General features: G+C 39.8%; 2 pseudogenes; one reads left to right on the top strand and one right to left on the bottom strand.

Annotated features, from left to right (window-relative positions):
* Window positions 1-564: 564 nt before the first annotated feature.
* Window positions 565-2,791, top strand: LOC110258532 (dual specificity tyrosine-phosphorylation-regulated kinase 2 pseudogene; annotated as a pseudogene).
* A 353-nt stretch (window positions 2,792-3,144) lies between these two features.
* On the bottom strand, window positions 3,145-4,059 carry LOC110258533 (olfactory receptor 4A47-like; annotated as a pseudogene).
* Window positions 4,060-23,215: the final 19,156 nt, after the last annotated feature.

Genomic DNA, 23,215 nt, shown 5'->3' with positions numbered 1-23,215 from the left:
AATCCAAGAAGATATAACAATTGTAAATAATAAGCACTCAACATAGGACCACAATGTATAAGGCAAATGTTATCAGCTCTAAAAGAAGAAATCATCAATTATACAAAAATAATGTGGGATTTTCACATCACACTTAAAGCAATGCACAGGTCATGAAGAGAGAAAATCAATAAGGACCCATGGACATTATATAATGCATTAGACCAGATGGGCTTAGCAGACATTTATAAAACATTCCATCTAAAAGCGGAAGAATGGGCATTGTTCTCAAGAGCATATGGAACCTCCTCTATGATAGATCACATTCTGGGCTACAAATCTAGTCTCAGTAAGTTTAAGAAAATGAAATCAGGTGTGGCCTGGGAGGAGGCTCTTGAGCAAGTCAGCAAGGCAGTGCAGCCCACTCCCTCATGCACTATGTGAGCAAGGCCTACAGCATGCCAGGGAGGGTGAGGCATGTGAATGGGCCAGGTGGTGCCACCTGAGCAAGAAGAAGAACATGCAGTGGCAAGGAGAATGTAGGGCCCCCAGCTGAGGTTGGGTTGAGGGGATGGAGATGACTGTATGTGGCTGGCTGTAGCTAATGCTGGGTGTCAGGGTGCTGGAGATCTTCTAGAGGAGCCACCTGGGGGTGGCCATGGTGGCACCAGAGAAGTAGCAGCAGCAGCAGCAGCAGAGATGATGCCCCTGAGATGCATTTTCCTCTCCAGTGGCCATGTTAACCAGGAAACTTTCCACTGCTGCTCTGGGTGCATATCTGATCAGTAAGGAAGCCTGGACCCTAACCCCCCATGGGAGCCCACCCCAGAGACCCATACCAGCCCCAGGCCAGTCCCTGTGGCACAGGACCATGCTGCCCACAGAACCTTGAACAAAGTCTGCACCACCAGTGGGGCAGCTGCAGGGACCCTGGGGAGGATTGCTCGCCCTCGCCTGGGCTCTGCTTATTTTTGCATGTGGGCAGGGGCTCCTCTGAGCTTTCCTGGTGGGAGCCCTCCCAGGCCTCCTCCACCCCAGGCTGGGCTAGGTGGTGGTGCCCAGGCTGGCAATCCAGCTGCCCCTCCTGGCCTGCAGAGGTCAGCAAAGTGTGCCACTGGCCTGGCCTAGATCCTGCCCAGCTTCCCTGTGGGGTCATGAACTTACCTGCACTAGGGGCCCCACTTAACTTTGAAGCTTCCAGAGCCCTGTCTGTGGGTCCACCTACCCACTGCTCCCTGGAAGCCAGAGTTTACCATCCTGGCTCTGCCCTGGGGAGAGCTGGCTCCACAGCCCAGAGGGGTGGGGCAAGGCCATAGGTCTGGGTGACTTTCTTCCCCTTGACCCTCTTTTGTTTCATCTCTTGCACAGCTGCCAGGCAGAAGAGGGGACAGTGCATCAGTTTCAGGCTTCCCAAGGGCTTGGCGCAGGGGCCACATGGAGTGGGGAACAGCCCACCCTCCCCCATTGCCCTGCCACCTCTCCTGGCCAGCAACACTGCTGACACAGCCCACGGCTGGCCCACAGTAAACACACAATGAATGATCACCTATACTTGGGCAGCCACAGCCACAGACAGATCCATGTTCAGCAGCTGTTTGAGGCTAAGAGCAGAAGGCAGATGGTGCTCAGGACACAACAAAATGGGCTTACAACAGTAAGCAAAACAAGGCTGTTGGTGGTGTCAGAGTGGCAGCTGGAGACATCTGCAGATGGCAGGGGAACTCTACCTCTCTGAAGTCTCTGGAATGCATAGGGAAGATGAAAGCCACCCCTGTGGCACCCAAGCAAGCAACAAAGCAGTATATGCAAAAACTAATCAGCTTTGAACACCATGAGATTTTCAGCTACCCTGAAATATATTTCTTTGGTCCAAGGCAAAGAAGCACCAAGGCAGGCCCAACAACAGTAGCTATGATGATGACCAGGGATGTTATGTGCAGGTGCCCCACAATCCTACGGCTTACAGGTATGAGGTGCTCAAGGTCATTGGGAAGGGGAGCTTTGGGCAGGTGGTCACTCTTACCACCACAAAGTCCACCAGCATGTGGCCCTGAAGATGGTGTGGAACTAGAAGCACTTCCACCAGGAGGCAGCTGAGGAGTTCCACATCCTGGATTACCGGCAGAAGCAGGACAAGGACAATACCATGAACATCATACACATGCTAGAGACCTTCACCTTCCACAGCCACATCTGCATGACAGTAGAGCTGCTGATCATGAACCTCTAGGTGCTCATTAAGAAGAAAAAGTTTCAGGGCTTCAGCCTGCCTTTGGTTGGCAAGTTTGCCTACTTCATCCTGCAGTGCCTGGACACTCTGCACAAAAACAGGATAATTCACTGTGATCTGAAGCCTGAGAACATTTTATTAAAGCAGCAGGGTTGAAGTAAGATCAAAGTGGTTGATTTTGGCTCCAGTTGTTACCAACATCAGCAGGTCAACATGTACATCCAGTCCCATTTTTACCAGGCCCTCAAGTGATCCTCGATGCCAGGTATAGCATGTCCATCTATGTAGAGCCTGGGCTGTATCCTAGTGGAGCTCCTGACTTGTTATCCCCTCTTGCCTGGGGAGGATGAAGTGGACCAGCTTCCCTGTATGATTGAACTTCTGGGCATGCCCTCCCAGAAAATGCTGGATGCCTCCAGGTACAAAAATAACATCTATGTTTCACATATTAGTATGGGTGGGCTCTCAGTGCAGGGAGGTGTAAACCAAGATTTTATGTCTTATTTCTTATTTTATTTTTCTAATATCTGTAATAAACCTATTAATTCTGAAACTATTACATTATTTAAGAGAGAAACATGAGAAAAACTTCCACTAAAAAATTTACAGTAATAACTCCATAACATGCCTTATCACATGAAACAAAATTAGTACCTCAACATAGACATTTACACACAAAACTGTACATATTTTCATAAGAAATTGTGAAAACCTTAAAATTTTTTTCAAATAAAATACATACTTTGAACTAGGAAATTATGAACATCTTAAAAGTATGTTTTGATCATTGGAAGTATTCACACAATAAATGTCTTCATTATGTTCACCTTATTAAACATGAGAAGAAATTTACTGCAGTTAAATAATCACGCATAGCCTTCCTGGAAATAGCAATTCTTCTTTGAAAATAGGTGATGTATGTCCCTACTGCTTCATTATCTTTTGCTGGTCCAGAGCTGCTTCATGGCATTTTTCATCTCTCCATTTCTCAGAGTATAAATTAAAGGGTTCAACATAGGAGTGACAATAGTGTAAAACACAGTCAAGGATTTATCACTGGGCAAGGTAGAAGGAGATTTCACATACATAAAAATACAGGGCACAAAGTACAGGACCACAACAATAATGTGAGAGCCACAGGTGGATAAAGCCTTGTGCCTCCTTTTTTGACTGAGATTCTTCAGGGAGTGCAGAAATGAACCTATAAGAGATGAATAAGAGCACAAAGTTGACTACACAGATTGCCCCATCATTGACAACCTCAGTGAGGCCAATGATGTAGGTGTCAGTGCAGGCAAGTTCTAACAAAGGGTACGTGTTACCGATGAAGTGGTCAGTGCCATTGGGACCACAGAAGGGAAGGTTGTAAACAAAGAGAAGCTGGACTACAGCATGTAGAAACCCACCAACCCAGGCCAACAGCAGCAGCAGAACACACACCCACTGATTCATGATTGTCAAATAATGCAAGGGTTTGCAGATGGCCACATAGTGATCATAGGCCATGACCACCAGAAGTATTGCCTCAGCACCACCAAATAAGTGTCCTATAAAAAGCTGGGTCATGCAAGCTCGGAAGGAAATGGTTCTCTTCTCATAGAGTAAGTCTATAATCACATTTGGTGTGACTGTAGTAGAAAAACAGCACCCATAAAAGATAAGTATCCAAGAAAGTAGTACATAGGAGCATCCAGAGTTGGGCTGATCCTCACAGTCATGACAATGAGTATGTTGCCCATCATTGTCACAATGTAGATGAGCAAGAACAGGACAAACAATATTTTCTGACCCTGGGTGCTCTGGGTGGGCCCCAAGAGGACAAACTCATTTACATTGTTCCTTTGTTCCATAGTTTCTTCTCTATGTTTTATTTCAGAGATCAGTACAAAATTATGTATAAATGTAATCATTGCCAGTGACTTCCTGAAAGCTTAGGTTGATTTGTTTAGTCATTCAAGCAATAGGAATTGTGGTTTATCACATTCCAGTACATTCAGATATTATAATACAAAGCTGCTCAAAACATGATCCCAACCTCAAAAATCTTACACTTTAATGGAAAGTCAAGTAATTAGATACATATGTGGGAAAAGGACACATTATTAGTCTTTTTGTCTTTTTTTTTTTAAGGGCTGCACCCATGACATATGGAGGTTCCCAGGCTAGGAGTCTAATCAGAGCTGTAACTGCTGGCCTATGCCACAGCCACAGCAACACCAGATCCAAGCCGCATATGCAACCTACACCACAGCTCACAGCAATGTTGGATCCTTTATCCTCTGAGCTAGGCCAGGGATCAAACCCACAACTTCATGGTTCCTAGTCAGATTCATTTCCACTGTGCCATGACGGGAACTCCAAGGACACATTATTAAATAAATGAGTTTCCACAACTAGATTGCCACCTGGAAGCTAATTAAATTGTACATATTGCTAATACTTTATACAAAAAATTCATTAAATCTTTAATAAAAAGATTAAAGCAGGATTTCCTTCATACTTACTTTCCCAGTTAATAAAGGAGAGGATGTGCTACGTTTGAGGGGTAGAAGAGTCTTCTTAATCAATCAATGAAATCCCACATAGGTATCTTTGGAATTTCAAAACTTCTTAAGGATTTAGGAATAGATACTACATTGTCAATACACAAAAGTAGTTTGGGGAAAAGATTTACACTGTAGAGTGTTTAAATAGAGTTAATATCTAAAGTAGATGAAGACCACTAAGCAAATAACAAATTAAAAATATAAATAAAATATAGGGTGTTCCTGTTGTGGTTCAGTGGTAACAAACCCAACTAGAATCCATGAGGATTTGGGTTTGGTCCCTGGCCTAAGTGGTGTAGGTTGCAGAGGTGGCTTAGATTCCACGTTGCTGTGGTTGTGGTTTAGGCTGGCAGATGTAAATCCAATTCACCCCATGCTGTGGCCCCAATTATATATATATATAAATATATAAAACATTTAAACAAAACAATTAAAGGAAAAAAACATCTAAATTGCCAAGAAACATAATAGGATGCTGAAACTCAGGTGTGAACAAAAAAAAAATAAGAATTGGGGGTTTTTTTGTTTTGTTTTGTTTTTATTTTGTTTTGTTTGTTTTTTGTCTTTTTGCTATTTCTTGGGCCACTCCTGCAGCATGTGGAGATTCCCAGGCTAGGGGTCCAATTGGAGCTGTAGCCACCGGCCTACACCAGAGCCAGAGCAACGCACGATCTGAGCCGCGTCTGCAACCTACACCACAGCTCACGGCAACGCCAGATCGTTAACCCACTGAGCAAGGGCAGGGACTGAACCTGCAACCTCATGGTTCCTAGTCGGATTTGTTAACCACTGTGCCACGAAGGAACTCCTAAAATAAGAATTGTAGTAATGGCCTGGTTACTACAGAATTAGAAAGTCAGTCGGTCAAGTGCTATAGATGTCACATCACATTCTAGATTTTAAAAGATTAACAAGAAATTCTTAGAGAACATATCAATTGAAAATATCATGATATTTAGAAACATCTGCCAGTTAAAATATCCCCAAATGGTTACACTTGAAATTAGTTTCTAAGTACCTGATGTTAGAGAAGGTAAACTTATTCTGGATCTTTAAATATGAAAATATTCAAAGAGAGTACTACATCATAGAATTGACTTCCACATATCTTAGCAATCACAAACTAACTTGGCTGATCATGAGGGTCAGATAGAGGAACATTTAAAAGGATAAACTCTCAATTTGGGATCTTTCTTCTTTTTTGAGAAAGGCCTGTATTGCTATAAATTTCCCTCTGAGCACTGCTTTCGCAGCATCCCATAGATTTTGAGAGGTTGTGTCTTCAATATCATTTTTCAAGGTAGTTTTTAATTTCCTTCTTGATTTCTTCATTGACCCATTGGTTTTTTAGTAGCATGTTGTTTAGTCTCCATGGAGTAGGTTTTTTCTCTTTGCTTTTCCCATGGTTGGTTTCTAATTTCATGGCATTGTGGTCAGAGAAGATACTTGAGATAATTTCTACGCTCCTAAATTTATTGAGATTCGCTTTGTGTCCCAATATGTGGTCGATTCTTGAGAATGTTCCATGAGCATTTGAGAAGAATGTGTACTCTGATTTTTTTGGATGTAGTGTCCTGAAGATATCAATTAAGTCTAACTTTTCTATTGTTTCCTTTAGGATCTCTGTTGCTGTATTGGTTTTCTGTCTAGAGGATGTGTCCATTGATGTGAGGGGGGTATTTAGGTCTCCTACTATGATTGTATTCTCATCAATATCTCCCTTTATGTCTGTTAATATTTGTTGTATGTATCTGGGTGCTCCTATATGATACCTTTTAAAATTGTACCTCACAAAATCAAATACCTCGGAATACACCTGACCAAAGAGGTAAAGGACCTATATGCCGAGAACTATAAAACCTTAATCAAAGAAATCAAAGAAGATGTAAAGAAATGGAAAGATATTCCATGTTCCTGGATTGGAAAAATCAATATTGTGAAAATGGCCATACTACCCAAAGCAATCTTCAGATTCAATGCAATCCCTATCAAAGTACCCATGACATTTTTCACAGAACTAGAACAAACAATCCAAACATTTATATGGAACCACAAAAGACCCAGAATCGCCAAAGCAATCCTGAGAAACAAAAATCAAGCAGGAGGCATAACTCTCCCAGACTTCAAGAAATACTACAAAGCCACAGTCATCAAAACAGCGTGGTACTGGTATCAACACAGACAGACAGACCAATGGAACAGAATAGAGAATCCGGAAATAAACCCTGACACCTATGGTCAATTAATCTTTGACAAGGGAGGCAAGAACATAAAATGGGAAAAGGAAAGCCTATTCAGCAAGCATTGCTGGGAAACCTGGACAGCTGCATGCAAAGCAATTAGACTAGACCAATCCCTCACACCATGCACAAAAACAAACTCCAAATGGCTGAAAGACTTAAATATACGACAGGACACCATCAAACTCCTAGAAGAAAACATAGGCAAAACACTCTCTGACATCAACATAATGAATATTTTCTCAGGTCAGTCTCCCAAAGCAATAGAAATTAGAGCAAAAATAAACCCATGGGACCTCATCAAACTGAAAAGCTTTTGCACAGCAAAGGAAACCAAAAAGAAAACAAAAAGACAACTTTCAGAATGGGAGAAAATAGTTTCAAATGATGCAACTGACAAGGGCTTAATCTCTAGAATATATAAACAACTTATACAACCCAACAGCAAAAAAAGCCAATCAATCAATGGAAAAATGGGCAAAAGACCTGAATAGACATTTCTCCAAAGAAGATATACAGATGGCCAGCAAACACATGAAAAAATGCTCAACATCGCTGATTATAAGAGAAATGCAAATCAAAACTACCATGAGATACCACCTCACACCAGTCAGAATGACCCTCATTAATAAGTCCACAAATAACAAGTGCTAGAGGGGCTGTGGAGAAAAGGGAACCCTCCTGCCCTGTTGGTGGGAATGGAAACTGGTACAGCCACTATGGAGAACAGTTTGGAGATACCTTAGAAATCTATACATAGAACTTCCATATGACCCTGCAATCCCACTCTTGGGCATCTATCCGGACAAAGCTCTACTTAAAAGAGACACATGCAGCCGCATGTTCATTGCAGCACTATTCACAATAGCCAGGACATGGAAACCACCCAAATGTCCATTGACAGAGGATCGGATTCGGAAGAGGTGGTATGTATACACAATGGAATACTACTCAGCCATAAAAAAGGATGACATCATGCCATTTGCAGCAACATGGATGGAACTAGAGAATCTCATCCTGAGTGAAATGAGCCAGAAAGACAAAGACAAATACCATATGATATCACTTATAACTGGAATCTAATATCCAGCACAAATGAACATCTCCTCAGAAAAGAAAAGCATGGACTTGGAGAAGAGACTTGTGGTTGCCTGATGGGAGGGGGAGGGAGTGGGAGGGATCGGGAGCTTGGGCTTATCAGACACAACCTAGAATAGATTTACAAGGAGATCCTGCTGAATAGCATTGAGAACTTTGTCTAGATACTCATGTTGCAACAGAAGAAAGGGTGGGGGAAAAAACTGTAATTGCAATGTATACATGTAAGGATAACCTGACCCCCTTGCTGTACAGTGGGAAAAAAAAAAAAAAGATTTGTCTTTGCAGATGACATCTGACCTGATTTCCAGAAGATGATGAATGTTAATTTCAGAAGAAATCATTTAAAACTTGTTTCTAATGTACATAGTTCGTCATATAATTTATCACAGAGTTTGAAACAGGCAAGTTGATAGAATTTGTGTTTATGTGAGAGTGAAATAGAGAAACATTTGTGGGACTGTTCTATTTATCACAAAGTGCTGCTCATGGAGGATTCACCAAAAAAAAAAAACACACTAGGTCACAAAAGATGTTGCAATAAATTTCAAAGTGCTTTAATCATACAGACTATATCTATCTATCGGGATAGAGAGATGTGTATATATATACACATATATATATATATATGCTTACATATGAAATATGTTATATATATAACATTAAAACGTTATTCAACTAGAAACTGATAACAAAATTTTAATATTTTCTCACTATTTACAAATTAAGCAACACAAGTCTAATTTACCCATGAACATTTTGAAAAATAAATTTTCAAGAGAAATATAATGGTATATGCATGTAATATATATTTAAAAATCTATGAATTATATACATAAACTACATATAATGTGCTACATAGTTTCATTTGTAAATTAACTAGGTACAGCTAAAGGAGTGGTTAGAGAGACATTTCCAGCTTTAAGAGCAAGTATTAGAAAACAAGAAATATTTTAAGAAATGACCAAGCTTTCATGTCAAAAAGCAAGAAAAATAAAAGTAAAATAAGGATAGAAAACATTATAGTATAGAAATAGGATATAGAAGTAAGAAATCACTGAAATAAATATTGATTGAGGAGTTCCTATTGTGGCTCAGCAGTAATGAACCAAACTAGTATCCATGAGGACATGGGTTTGATCTCTGGCCTCACTCAGTGAGTTAAGGATCCAGCATCATTGTGAGCTGTAGTGTGAGTCACAGACGCAGCCTGGATCTGGCATTGCTATAGCTGTGGCAGCTACAGCTCCAATTTGTCTCCCACCCAGGAACTTCCTTATGCCACAGGTGTGGACCTAAAAAGACTATATATACATATTAAATTTTCATTGAACCAATTCCTGGATTCATATGTTTTATTATCCAGCTTTAAAAGCAACATATGAATCATATGGAAACATATGAATCCAGGAATTGGTTCAATGAAAATTTAAGAAAATTTATAAGCTCCTAGCAAAATGGATTTAGAAAAATAGAGAAAAAATAAATTATCAGAATCAGGAATCAAGAGAATGTCATCACTGCAGATCCTACAGATCTTAGAAATATAATAAAGGCTATGATAAATGAATTTATGACAGTATACTTGCCAACTAAATGAATTGTCACTTCTCTGAAAAACCCAACCTTCTAAATAAACACACTAATAAAATAATGTAAAACTAGAATAATCTACTACACAATACAATTAATTATTGGGAATCCTTCCCTTCCCAAACAGAATTCTATTCCCATATAGCTTTACTAATGAATTCTATACAAAAATTAAACAAGAAATAGTACCAATCCTACCTAAATAATTTTAGAGATAGGAGGAAATTATTATACTCCCTGACTCATTTTATGTATGCATCATAACCCTTATACTGAATGAAATAAGGGCATCAAAACAAAAATAATCAAATTGATATGTCACATCAACATAAACACAAAATTCTAAACAAAATAGTTTGATTTTTTTTGGATGTTTTATTTTTAGATTTTTTTTTTCTTCTTATGGTATATGAGGCAAGTCTGGAACAGTGTTTGGTGAGGGGCTAATTATGTACCACTACTGATGCAAAATCTTTCTAGTATTTAGCCTACTGCACTGACCCTGTGAACCACACAGTTTTCTACCTGGTGAGAATAGGCACTATTCCTGGTCCAGTGTGAGCACCAAGGACCTTTCTAACTAATCCATCTGGGTAAATCTTCCCCAGCCTCTGGTAGTTTCCTCAAATCCATGAATTGATGGGGATCATCTCCAGATGCCCAACATTCCCTCCCTCAATCTCTGAATCTCTCTTTCTGTCCTCCAAGTATATCATATGCAATTAAAATAACATCAGAATTCTAGCTGTCTTGGTGCACTGGTCTCTTCAATCAACATCATCTCCTCAACTCAGGAAGTCTACCAGAATCTTCTGAGTATCTCTCTCTGTGCCAAAACATAGAAACATTTTGAAGGTAATAAACTGGAAAAATCCTAGAGCCCAACTTTTTCCCATTGCTCAGTGGTCACTGATAATTGCTTATGAAGTCCAGTGTCTTGAAAATAATTATTTCACATTATTTGTTTGTTTCCTTGGTTTTACAAAAACCTATACATGAATATTTATAGAAGTTTTATTCACAATTTCAAATAGCTAGAAACAATCAAAATATCTCTTAATAGAGAAAAAATAAATATGTGATAAAGTTTAGAATACTACTCAGCAGTGAAATGGACTACTGGTAAATAAATAATATGTATAAATTTCAAATGCATCATACTAGGAACAAGAAGCCAGATTTAAAAGACAAAATACTGGGTGTGATCTTACATATAGTAAATGCAAAAAAAAAAGCACCAAAAATTCTTAGAAACAATAAGCAAATTCAACAAAGCTATGAGACAGAAAATTAACAAAAAATGATTTTCATTTATATACATCAACTATGAACCATTTATAAGCAATTTCATGTTAAGTTTGTAAATAATCCCATTTGCAATGGAAGAAAATGAATAAAATGCTAGGTATTCACCTGAGTTGAGGGATGTATGATTTAGCTTGGTTGTGGTAATCATTTCACAGTATATATGTCTGTAAAATTATACAACTTATATACATAAAATTATTTTAGTGGCCACACCCACATCATATGGAAGTTCCCTAGCCATTTACTGAATCCAAGCCCTAGCTGAGACCTATGCCACAGCTATGGCAAGGCCAGATTCTTTAACCCACTGTGCCAGGCCTGGGATGGAATCTGTGCCTCTACAGCAATCCAAGCAACTGCAGTCAGATTCATAATCAGTTATGCCACAGAAGGAACTCCAAATATATACAGTTCTAATTTCTCAATTATACTTCAATAAAGCTGGAGGATGAAAAGACAAAACTGTAGGAATGGAAATGAGTCAGTGTTTTCCAAGACCACTGTTTTCCAAGGTATAGACAGGAGATGCTACAAGGAGGCATAAGGAAATAGTTTTGGTGGTGAAACATTTTGAATATTGATTAACATGTTGATTACACTATATATGTATTTATCAATTCCTGCAGAACTTTCATGAAAAATGATGAATAGTATACTGTGAAGATTGTGTTTTGAGTAAAACAGAGAAACAAAGAACTCTTACATTGAAATATCAGACAACTGGAAAATTTAATAGAAGACAAGAAACTACTTAAAATATCAGCCAAAAAAATTAAAAAATTAAAATTTTGATGAAATATGCTAGTTCTTTATGAATGTAAAAGAAGAAGTGTTAAGTGGAAATAGCTACCCAGTTTGTGGATAAGAATTCACAATTATCTAAAGATACAAATTTTTTCTCAATCAATCTTATCAAAAATAGTATGTGTATTTTTTTACGAGACTAGCTTATTGAAAACTAATTTTTAAATATAAATGTGCAAGAATAAACAGAGTTCTGATAATGTAAAGTAATAAAGGAGACCTAGACCTATGAGATATCAATGCCTATTATATATATATTTTTAGGGCCACACCTGTGGAAGTTCCTGGGCTAAGGGTCAAAAAGGAACTGAAATTGCCAGCCTATGCCACAGACACAGCAACATGGAATCCAAGCCATAACTACAACTTACACCACTGCTCATGGCAATGCCAGATCCTTACTGCTGAGCCATAGTGGGAATGCCTCAATATGTATTTTAAATAAAAATTGATCATATTTCATATTAAACAATAAAAGAGTAAAAAAGAAAACACTGGGAGTTAATAGAGACATGATTTTTATCCAAACATAGACTATATTTTAGAATACAAAGTTGGGATATCAACTAATGAGGAAAAATAATTACTCATCTATAAAAATGGCCATCTTCAAAAATGATTAAAATTCAATCCCCACTTAACTCTTTACATTAAAGTGTAGATGGTTCAAAAATTTAAATATAAAACAACAAAAATAGTTAAATTTTAAGTGTTGAAAAAACATGGGAGAATATTTTGGTAACATTGAAATAGGGAAATTCTGGAAGTTCCTGCTGTGGCACAGGGGGTTAATGATTTAGATTGTCTCTGCTGCCAGTTTGATTCCTCAAACATGGAAAGTGCTTTTCCATCTCTTTAGATACATCAGGTCTTTTGCAGATGTTAATTTCAGACATGAGAGGCTTTTTACCTCTAACATGATGATTATAAATGTCTCATCCTGCTTAATATCCTCAGTTTATATATCATGAAAGCCAAAAAGGTTTATGACACCGGGTTTCACATAACCCTTATCATTAATGTATATGCAGAAACAGTTCTATGTTACTTCAAATGTCTATAAAATTCTTCTTTTAGAAAATATATCACTTTTATAGTAAAAGATATTTCAGAACCAGTAAATTATATATTCATAAATCTAGGTGTAATACCTTAAATAAGTGGCAGTCACCACACAGGGTCATAATTTGCATACTAGTAAAATGAGATTACAACCCTGAGTTTTTGTATCTAGTAGACTAAAATATATGAACATATGTAACACAGTTCTTGCACTAATATAGATAATCACTCTTCATTTTCTTTTCATTTTTTCTGCTGTACAGCATGGGGAACAAGTTACACATACATGTACACACAATTTCTCCTCCCACTGTTGTGTTGTGATATAGCTATGTAGACATAATTCTCAATGCTACACAGCAGGATCTCTTTGTAAATCCATTCCAAGAGCAAGAGTTTGCATCCATTAACCCCAAGCTCCCAATCCCTCCCACTCCCTCCCTCTCGCATCAGGCAGCCACAAGTCTATTTTCCAAGTCTATGATTTTCTTTTCTGTGGAAATGTTCATTTGTGCTGGATATTAGATTCCAGTTATAAGTGATATCATATGGTATTTGTCTTTGTCTTTCTGGCTCATTTCACTCAGTATGAGTGTCTCTAGTTCCATCCATGTTGCTGCAAATAGCATTATGCTACTCTTTTTTGTATTACATTATGTATATATACTACATATTCCTAATCCAATCATCTGTCATGGACATTTGGGTTGTTTCCATGTCCTGGCTATTGTGAATAGTGCTGCAATGAACATGCGGTGCATGTGTCCTTTTGAAGGAAAGTTTTGTCTGGATATATGCCCAAGAGTGGGATTGTGGGGTCATATGGAATACTATATAGATTTCTTTTTTTTTTTTTTTTTTTTGTCCTTTGCTATTTCTTGGGCTGCTCCCGCAGCATATGGAGGTTCCCAGGCTAGGGGTTGAATTGGAGCTGTAGCCACCAGCCTATGCCAGAGCCACAGCAACATGGGATCCAAGCCACGTCTGCAACCTACACCACAGCTCACCCCAACGCCGGATCGTTAACCCACTGAGCAAGGGCAGGGACCAAACCCGCAACCTCATGGTTCCTAGTCAGATTCATTAACCACGGCACCACGATGGGAACTCCACATGTATAGACTTCTAAGGCATCTCCAAACTGTTCTCCATAGTGGCTGTACCAGCTTACATTCACACCAACAGTGCAGGAGGGTTCCCTTTTCTCCTCAGCCCCTCCAGCACTTGTTATTTGTGGACTTATTAATGATGGCCATTCTGACTGGTGTGAGGTGGTATCTCATGGTAATTTTGATTTGCATTTCTCTAATAATCAGGGATGTTGAGCATTTTTCATGTGTTTTGAGGTCCTTTGCCCATTTTTCCATTGAGTGGTTGTTTTCTTTCTTTCTTTTTTTTTTTTTTTTTTTTGCTGTTGAATTGTATAAGTTGCTTGTATATCCTAGAGACTAAGCCCTTGTCCATTGCATGGTTTGAAACCATTTTCTCCCATTCTGTAAGTTGTCTTTTTGTTTTCTTTTGGGTTCCCTTTGCTGTGCAAAAGACTGTCAGTTTGATTAGGTCCCATGGGTTTATTTTTGCTCTGATTTCTGTTGCATTGGGAGACTGACCTGAGAAAATATTCATTATGTTGATGTCAGAGAGTGTTTGCCTATGTTCTCTTCTAGGAGTTTGATGGTGTCCTGTCGTATATTTAAGTCTTTCAGCCATTTGGAGTTTGTTTTTGTGCATGGTGTGAGGGATTGGTCTAGTCTAATTGCTTTGCATGCAGCTGTCCAGGTTTCCCAGCAATGCTTGCTGAATAGGCTTTCCTTTTCCCATTTTATGTTCTTGCCTCCCTTGTCAAAGATTAATTGACCATAGGTGTCAGGGTTTATTTCCGGATTCTCTATTCTGTTCCATTGGTCTGTCTGTCTGTGTTGATACCAGTACCACGCTGTTTTGATGACTGTGGCTTTGTAGTATTTCTTGAAGTCTGGGAGAGTTATGCCCTCTGCTTGGTTTTTGTTTCTCAGGATTGCTTTGGTGATTCTGGGTCTTTTGTGGTTCCATATAAATGTTTGGATCGTTTGTTCTAGTTCTGCGAAAAATGTCATGGGTACTTTGATAGGGATTGCATTGAATCTGAAGATTGCTTTGGGTCGTATGGCCATTTTTACAATATTGATTTTTCCAATCCAGGAACATGGAATATCTTTCCATTTCTTTACATCTTCTTTGGTTTCTTTGATTAAGGTTTTATAGTTCTTGCATATAGGTCCTTTACCTCTTTGGTCAGGTGTATTCCGAGGTATTTGATTTTGTGGGGTGCAATTTTAAAAGGTATTGTATTTCCGTATTCATTTTCTTATATTTCATTGTTAGTATACAGAAATATGACTGATTTCTGAATGTTAATCTTATATCCTGCAACTTTGCTGAATTTGTTGATCAGTTCAAGTAGTTTTTGGGTTGAGTCCTTTGGGTTTTCTATGTATAGTATCATGTCATCTGCATACAGTGACAGTTTGATCTCCTCTCTTCCTATATGGATGCCTTTTCTTTCTTTTGTTTGTCTAATTGCTGTGGCTAGGACTTCCAAAACGATGTTGAAGAGCAGTGGTGAGAGTGGGCATCCCTGTCTTGTTCCAGATTTGAGAGAGAAGGCTTTAAGTTTTTTCCCATTGAGGATTATATTTTCTGTGGGTTTATCATAAATGGCTTTGATTATGTTCAGGAATGTTCCCTCTATACCCACTTTGGCGAGAGTTTTGATCATGAATGGGTGTTTGACTTTGTCAAATGCTTTTTCTGCATCTATTGAGATGATCATATGATTTTTGACTTTTCTTCTGTTAATGTGGTGTATGACGTTGATTGATTTGCGTATGTTGAACCATCCTTGTGAACCTGGGACGAACCCTACCTGGTCATGGTGTATAATTTTTTTGATATGTTCTTGGATTCGGTTGGCTAAGATTTTGTTGAGAATTTTTGCATCCATATTCATCAAAGATATTGGGCGATAGTTTTCTTTTTTGGTAGTATCTCTGTCTGGCTTTGGAATTAGGGTGATGGTGGCATCATAGAATGTCTTTGGGAGTACTCCTTCTTCTTCAACCTTTGGAAAGAGTTTAAGGAGAATGGGCACCAGTTCCTCTTTATATGTTTGATAGAATTCACCTGTGAAGCCATCTGGTCCTGGACTTTTATTTGTAGGGAGTGTTTTTATAGCATATTCAATTTCATTTCTAGTGATGGGTCTTTTCATTTGGTCTGATTATTCTTGATTCAGTTTTGGCAGGCTGTAAGAGTCTATAAGTTGTCCATTTCTTCCAGATTGTCAAATTTGTTGCCATATAGTTGTTCATAGTATTCTCTTATGGTTTTTTGTATTTCTGCTGTGTCCGTTGTGATTTCTCCTTTTTCATCTCTAATTTTGTTTATTTGGGTTCTTTCTCTCCTCTTTATAGTAAGTCTGACCAGGGGTTTGTCAATTTTGTCGACCTTTTCAAAGAACCAGCTCTTGGTTTTATTAATTTTCTCTATTGTTTTTTGAATCTCTATTTTATTGATTTCTTCTTTGATCTTTATAATTTCCTTCCTTCTGCTGGCTTTGTGTCTTTTTTGTTCTTTTTCTAGTTCTTTTAGGTGGAGGCTTAAGTTGTCAATTTGGGATTTTTCTTCTTTTTTGAGAAAGGCCTGTATTAGTATAAATTTCCCTCTGAGCACTGCTTTCGCAGCATCCCATAGATTTTGAGAGGTTGTGTCTTCATTGTCATTTGTTTCAAGGTAGTTTTTAATTTCCTTCTTGATTTCTTCATTGACCCATTGGTTTTTTAGTAGCATGTTGTTTAGTCTCCATGGAGTAGGTTTTTTCTCTTTCCTTTTCCCGTGGTTGATTTCTAATTTCATGGCATTGTGGTCAGAGAAGATACTTGAGATAATTTCTATGCTTCTAAATTTATTGAGGTTAGCTTTGTGTCCCAATATGTGGTCGATTCTTGAGAATGTTCCATGAGCATTTGAGAAGAATGTGTATTCTGCTTTTTTTGGATGTAGTGTCCTGAAGATATCAATGAAGTCTAACTTTTCTATTGTTTCCTTTAGGATCTCTGTTGCTTTATTGGTTTTCTGTCTAGAGGATCTGTCTATTGATGTGAGGGGGGTATTAATGTCTCCTACTATGATTGTATTCCCATCAATATCTCCCTTTATGTCTGTTAATATTTGCTGTATGTATCTGGGTGCTCCTGTATTTGGGGCATATATGTTGATGATAGTAACATCCTCTCCATGGATGGATCGCTTAATCATTAAGTAGTTTCCTTCTTTGTCTTTCTTTATGTCTTTTGTTTTAAAGTCTATTTTGTCTGATATGAGCGTTGCGACTCCTGCTTTTCTGTCATGTCTACTGGCATGAAATATTTTTCCCCACCCTTTCACTTTCAATCTATATGTATCCTTTGTCCTAAGGTGAGTTTCTTGTAGGCAGCATATTGAAGGTTTTTTCCTTTTTGTCCACTCAGGCACTCCGTGTCTTTTGATTGGAGCATTCAGTCCATTGACATTTAAGGTGATAATTGATAGATGAGTATTTATTGCCATTTTGAACCTCGTGTTCCAGTTGATTTTATGGTTCTCCATTCTTCCTTCCTTTCTTTTTTTTTCTTTCTTTTTTTTTTTTTTTTTGGTTGGATGTTCTCCGGTTATTATCTGCTTGAGCGTTTTTATTTTTTTCATTTTTTTTGCGAATGCAATGTTAGGTTTTGGCTTGTGGTTTCCGTGTTTTTTAAGTATGCTAACCCCTTCCTATAATTGTGTGTTTTTAGCCTGATGGTCCTGGAGGTTCAAACACTTCATTACTATATTAAAATTAAGAAGAGAAACATACAAACAAACAAACAAAAAGGGTCTATTTATTTCCTAACATCCCTTGCCCACATTTTTTTATCTTGATGTCTCTTTGTTTTACTTTTTAATTTTATTTTGTTTGAAACATGTTCATGATTAAATCTGTATGCTGGCTTATTTGAGTGACTGCTCTCTGATTGCGGTTTCCTCAGTCCTAGTTCTTCCTCTACTTTTTTTTTTTCTTTTTTCTTCCCTTTCTTTCCTTCCTTTCATTTTGGTTTAGAGAAGCCCTTTCAGTATTTCTTTTTGCCTGGGTTTTGTATTGCTGTATTCTTTTAGCTTTTGTTTGTTCGAAAAAATTTTTCTTTCTCCTTCTATTTTAAATGATATTCTTGCTGGATAGAGTATTCTAGGTTGCACATTTTTTTTCCTTTTAGCACTTTAAATATCTCTTGCCATTCCCTCCTGGCCTGTAGTGTTTCTGTAGAGAAATCAGCTGATATTCTTATGGGGGTTCCCTTGTAGGTAACATTCTGCTTTTGTCGTGCTGCCTTTAGGATCCTCTCTTTATCACTAACTTTTGTCATTTTTATTCTAATGTGTCTTGGTGTGGGTCTATTTGGGTTCAATGTATTTGGGGCGCTCTGTGCTTCCTGTATCTTGAACTCAGTATCCTTTAGATTTGGGAAGTTTCCAGCAATAATTTCCTCAAATATATTTTCCATTCCCTTATCTTTTTCTACTCCTTCTGGAATCCTATTATGCGAAGATTGACCCGCTTTATGCTATCCCATAGGTCTCTTATATTGCTTTTATGTTTTTTTTTATTTCATTTTCTGTCTGCTGACCTGATGGGGTGATTTCCATTATTCTATCTTCTACATCACTGATTCGTTCTTCTGCATTATTCATTCTGGTTTTTACTGCCCTTAGTTCAGTTTGTATCTCTGCAAATGAATGTTCTAGTTTTTCTTGGCTCCTCCTTATATTTTCTAGTTCCTTTCTGAGGGTATCTGCATTACTGTTCATATCTTCTCTTAATTCCTTCAGTATTTTCACTATTTCTCTTTTGAACTCCAGGTCTGTCAGACTGCAGAGATCTGTTTCATCGTTGACAGTTTTAGGTGAGTTCTCCTGTTGGTTTGACTGGGGGTGGTTTCCCAGCTTCTTCATCTTGCTTGTTGTTTTCTTTTTCCAGAGGGAGTTGTACTCTCTGTGACCGGGCAGTGTTTGCCTTGTCACTGCTGTGGAATGTTTCCTGAGGGCTGGTGTTGTTGCTCAGTCTTTTTTGAGACAGTGTGGCTTTTCTGGAGTGTTGATGGGGCTAACAGGGTCTCTTTGAAGCAAAGGAGGACTTCCTGAGGGCAGACAGGACTGGGAGGTCCACACCACGATGGTAGCAGATTTCACTTAGTCAGGCAGAGCTTGTTCTGGCGTTTTTAGGCTGTGGTGTTCTTGCAGGGGGTTGGCGGTGTTGGGAAGCTGTTCCTCAGGAGTGCAGCACCCCCCGTGGGCTGGAGCAGCTATCTGGGTCACTGAGAACCCAGGAGGCTCTTCCCCATGGCATCCCAACTCAAAAGGTCTATGAGAATGTAGGCAGATCTTTTCACGGCCCAGCCAAGCTTGTTATAGCTTTTCTGGGCTGCATGGGGTCCTGCAGAGAGCTGACAGTCCTGTGCAGCTGTTCTGCAAGAGTGCAGCACCCCCCAAGGCCTTGAGCAGCTAGCTGGGCCACTGCAAACCCAAGAGGCTCTTCCCCATGGCAGCCCAACTCAGAAGGACTGTCTGAGAATTAGGCAGATGTTTTCATGGCCTGGCTAGGCTTGTTCTAGCTTTTCTGGACTGCAGGCCTTTTTTCGGGGCTGGTGGTGTTTGGTGCTGCTCTGCGGGGGTGTAGCCCCTCCAAAGGGCAAGCAGTCCTGTGCAGGGACAGCCCCTGTGGTGGTAGGCTTCCAGCAATTATTGAGGCCAGCCCTCCCAGATGGCAGGCAGCCCCAGGTCAGGTGTGTGTGTAGGGAGTGTCAGGGGTGGGGGGAGGGGATGCACTGGGAAGCACAGCTTTCTGATAGCTAGCGGGCCAGTAAGCTTGCTGTGGCATGGGGAGTATTCTATAGGGACCCACCCCTTCTTCTCTCCCCTCCTCAGCATGGGCACAGACCAGGCTCTTCTCCCAGGTTCCCTCTGATGTGGCTTTCCACTTCCCTGCCCCTAGAGTATTGCTCCCTCCCGCTGCATCACTCTGCTTTCTAGACCTCCCAAGCAGTCTCTGCTCCACCCCACCCCCAGCCCTTTCCCAGGGACTAATCTTTGGAGCTGAGGTCTCAGTGCCCAGCCCCCACCCAGGCATCTCAATTTTTGGGGACTGTGCCCATAGTTCAGATGATCCGTTCAGTTCTTGATCTGCTTTTCAGAACTCTGACTTACTACTACACTCTTCTCTGCATCTGGAGATTCCCCCGTTTTGGTTGATCTTTCCCCCAAGTAGGTGACTTTCCAGGGTGCAGGATCCCTTTCTCCTCCACCGTTCCCTTTCAGGAGCGCCCATCCAGCTCGGATTCACCTTCTCTCACTCTCCTCTTTTCTCTTGTATTACCTAGTAATGTCATGAAATTCTTGCCATTATTGGAGTTTAGGTTCTTCTGCCAGCGATTGGTTGCTGTTCTGTGTGAGTCATTTATCCTGTAGATGTGCTTTTTTTGTTGTGTTTGTGGGAGAGGGCGAGCATGTCCCCCTACTCTTCTGCCATCTTGTCTCCTCTTCCTCCCTTCAATATCTATAGATTATAGTCTACATCACTCACTGGTATTTCACTAATCCTACCTTGACTTGTTTGTTTTATATGTATGTGGGTTTCCCCCATAAAATTGACCAAGGAACTAATAAATTGAAGCCCTTATCACCCTTCAGGTCTGGACATTTATTGAGGCTAGGGCCTGAGCCTAATGCATTGCCCTAAGGGATGATCAAGTCCTGGTTGATGATGAGGATGGTGATGCTTTTTCCTGGTTTCAGGGTATAGGATGGATTATGAGGGTGGGTAGCAAAGGAAAAACCCTGGCAGTAGGGGGATGAATTAATGAAACATTTAGAGTAATAGTCCAAGAGGGTGATAGGGCTTCAACTTAGCATTTCCCTGCTCAGAGCCTCATTGTCTTACCAGAAGAATTTTAGTAAGATTGGAAAGAAAAGGAGGGCAAGACTTTGGGACTGCAATGAATTTATGTGGGGTTGGGGGATGATGTAGAAGTAGGCAAGTGAACTAAGCAAGTACAGTAAAGATAGGGGAAATCAGGGATGGAAGCTGGATTTAGAAGGAAGATGAGGAGTGTGTTTTTTTTTTTTTTTTTTTTTTTGGTCTTTTAGGACCGCAACTGCAGCACATGTAGGTTCCCTGGCTAGAGGTCTAATTGGAGCTGTAGCTGCCAGCCTGTGCCAGAGCCACTGCAATGCCAGATCCACACTGCATCTGTGACCTACACCACAGCTCACAGCAATGCCGGATCCTTAACCCACTGAGCAAGGCCAGGGATCGAACCTGCAACCTCATGGTTCCTAGTCGGCTTCATTAGCCACTGAACCATGATGGAAACAGGAGTACTTTTTAGACATACTGAGCTTAAGGTAACTTGAATAAACAAGTGGACATGTCTAGCAAGCAGTGAGATACTTCTCCCCTTTCAATTCAAAGCAACAAATACTTACTGAACACTGACCATATGCCAGTCACTGTGCTAGAGCTATAGTCAAATAAGACACATCCCCTGGCCTCCAGACTTCATGTTTGATCAGGGAAGAAAAACTAATAAATTCCTATAAGGTAGTAAAGGGTATAATTGAATTGTATATAAAGTGCTATGAGATTATAAATACAGAATCAATTGTACCCAAGCAGGTTATAAAAAAGTTTCAGAAGTGACAATCCTTGAGCAGGGCTTAGAAAGACAAGTAGGCCTTTGCTTAATAAACAAAGGATGAAATGAGTTTCCAAGTGAAAAGAGAGTCTTGATCAAAGGCACAAGACATGGATATATATGGCATGCTAGTGGAACAAGAGGTAGTCTCAAATGAATAAAGAGAATGGGCTGACAGAGTAAAAAAGAATGGTGCAAAAGAGGTGACGGTTGTTGCAGACCAAAGACAAGATTTTGTTGCATTTGACTAGAGAGGCGGTAGAGTGTGATGGTTGAAGGTGTGGACACTTAGCATTGGACTCCCTGGGTTCAAATCCCACCTCTGCCACTTCCTAAGGTGTGGCCTTGAGCAAGTCACTTAGTCTCTGTGTGCTCAGGTTGCCTCATCTGTAAAGTGGGGCTAATGGTACCTCCTTCATGGGGTTATTTTAATGACTGAAAGAGCTATTATGTAAAGTGATTAGGGTAGTGCCTGGCATATAGTGAGTGTGATATTAAGGTTAGTCCAAGGGCTGAATTATAAGAAACAAGGCACTACATCATTGTGTACTCCACCATCACCAGTCTCATTTACAGAAGCTGTAAATGAGAACTATCTTAAGTTACCAAATACTCTAAGCCTGGATCCAGGGAGCACCAGATACATCTCTTATTCTCACATGAGTGGGAGTTCCTGAGGAGGGTGATACTACCTGTCTTAGAAAGGTAGATCCAATGTAGGGAGAGGGCAAGGAGTCTGGGAAAATAATGAGAATGGCCAGAGTGGGATTTTTCATTCAGGAAAAGTGGAAGCTCTCATTGTGACATTTCCCTCCTGGCAAGTGGAAATAAAACAGAACAAGGCTGAAATTCAGCAAGCATATTTTATTTCAGCAATTGCAGAGTTTGCCAGCAGAGACCACAGAAGCAGCAGGGTCCAGTGACAGGTCCTTTGCTGGGCTTGGAGTATGTAAAACAGCCCTGTGAAGAGGGCTAGCAATTGGAAATGCAGCCCTATCTTTCTAATGAAGCACATCTGACCATGTGAGTTGTGATGCTCTCAAGGAACCCACTGTTTGTTCCTCCGCTTTTTAGACCTCTGCTCAAGTGATCCTTGAATAGACTCTTGGAATGATTGTACCTCCATGTGTGACTGTTCTGTTTGCTGCTGAAATGAGACTGAATCTTACCTGCTCACCTATCCAGCCCAGGGGTTTCACTTTATAACATATTGGTTTAAATTCTGGCTTTACCCCTTTCCAGATGGGGCATCTTAAGCAAGCCACTGAAATTCTCTTAGTCTCAGTTTCCCCAACTGTGAAATGAAATAAAAATAGCTCCTATGTTGTAAAGTGGTTATGGTAATTATACGAAGTAATTTATCTATAAAGTGGTGGGCACATTAAGTGCTTAAAAGATGTAAGTTCATTTTCCCTTTACACTTAGGCAGCCCAAAGATCCTCTGCTCTCATTTTAGCCCATCTGGGGGCTTCATATCCTCTAATATCAATAGTGGTAGAGATGGGCAAAAGAAGTCAGTACATGGAAAGGCAATGAGGAATGGTGGCTTTTTCCCCATGCCAACCCTGACTTTGTAGTAAAGTTATTTTGAGGTAGCCAATATCCCCAAAT

The sequence above is a fragment of the Sus scrofa genome, chromosome 10 (assembly GCF_054392235.1).
Source record: "Sus scrofa isolate SSC_HxYL_T2T_F1_AM1 chromosome 10, Sscrofa_HxYL_maternal_Yorkshire_Landrace_v2.0, whole genome shotgun sequence".
Classification (NCBI taxonomy): domain Eukaryota; kingdom Metazoa; phylum Chordata; class Mammalia; order Artiodactyla; family Suidae; genus Sus; species Sus scrofa.
The sequence above is the reverse complement of the archived record's forward strand: the minus strand, read 5'-3'. Positions and strand labels throughout refer to the sequence as shown.